This window comes from Electrophorus electricus, chromosome 5 (genome assembly GCF_013358815.1).
Source record: "Electrophorus electricus isolate fEleEle1 chromosome 5, fEleEle1.pri, whole genome shotgun sequence".
In the NCBI taxonomy this organism is placed as follows: Eukaryota; Metazoa; Chordata; class Actinopteri; order Gymnotiformes; family Gymnotidae; genus Electrophorus; species Electrophorus electricus.
The window spans coordinates 1,050,001-1,051,463 of NC_049539.1; positions in this window are offsets into that span (position 1 = coordinate 1,050,001).

A 1,463-nucleotide genomic window follows, 5' to 3' on the forward strand; every position below is an offset into this window, starting at 1 on the left:
CATCTGGGTTTTCCAGTGTTTCTCAGCGATATCCTACCCCAACAATGAAAGTAAACCTGTGTAACTTCCTTCTGTTTCCAGGGCAGTGGCGGTGAAGAAGAACATGGGCAGTAATGTGATGGGACTGAGCGCTTTGCTTCTCTGAGCATCCCTACGTGGTAGCTAACAAGCTCAGAACTGTGCAGACACAAATGCCATAGACATAGCGGTTCAGCCCTCAGATAGTGAAAAGAGCAACACTGTGATGAGGGTAAAACATACAGCAAAGTGGGAGAAACAGCTCCAGCAAAACTGAGGAAACATCAAATAATTTAAAAAATATAGAAAAGTAAATATTTATAAATAGTAGTCATACTCCAGCTGGCTCATTACCTTCAATATAACACCATCTGGTGCACGTGTGATTAAGGCAGTCTCATAGACGCCTAAAGAGCTTTTCCCGGTGAGTGTACAGGGGCTTAAAGGTATGAAGCAGCCTTGATTTCTGTCTCTTCACTTTCTGTGAACCTGATTACGGGTTGCGTGCACATGAAGTGAAAGGTGAGGAGCTAAAGATTTAACCATGAGCCGCTCAATAAATGTCTCGGACCAGGGAGTGGGTGGATATTTTCTAGGTAATCTCAGAAAAACCAAAACCCGAGTGGTCCCACCAGTACCATCACTGTCTGACATGCCTGTAATACACGCCTTCCGCTCCACTGCAAGTGTTGAGGATATTACGGAAGGCACCCAGGGACCTCTGACGCCCTTCGGCAGAAACAGTCAGACTGGAGGTCTAAATCAATGTGAAGGATGCACCAGATGCATCGAGCAAATCATTTCTGGCTCATTCAGCTTTCAGTGGAGAGTTTTGTATCAAAACAAGGTTTAAAAAAAGATAAAATATGCAAATTCTTGTCATCATCATCATCATTTGCATGTGTAAACCCAAATCAGAGACACCCCAGGACTGATTGGGGGTAGGCTTTGTTTGAATAGAAGTCAGGCAATGTATTTCATTGTAACTTTTAGTTCTAGGATTTGTATGATTTGAATTACCTTAACATGTATATCACATTACCGCAGAAGAAACCGTAAGTAAATGTGCAATCACATTACATACAAGATAGCCAAAGAATCAGTGATGATAAAAAAGGGATGTCGTATGTTTACATTTTTATACTCTACATTTTATTTGCAAAATGTTAGTTTAGTGAAATTTAATGGTACACAGAAATTTATTTAGCTACTTTCGCTAAATGTTGATCATTATTGTTGCCTTGTAAAAAAAAAAAAGGAAGAGAGAAAAAATAAATGAATTCCTCTTGATATAAATATTACTGATAACAATTCCACAAACTGGAAGCACTTTCAAATGTCTGTTTTTGTGTAATTTGATAAGACAATTTCTCAAAAAAGCAGTGTGAGAGGAATATCTAATTTCTCGAAATAAACTTTGAGATTATGTCCAAGCCTCCAATGCC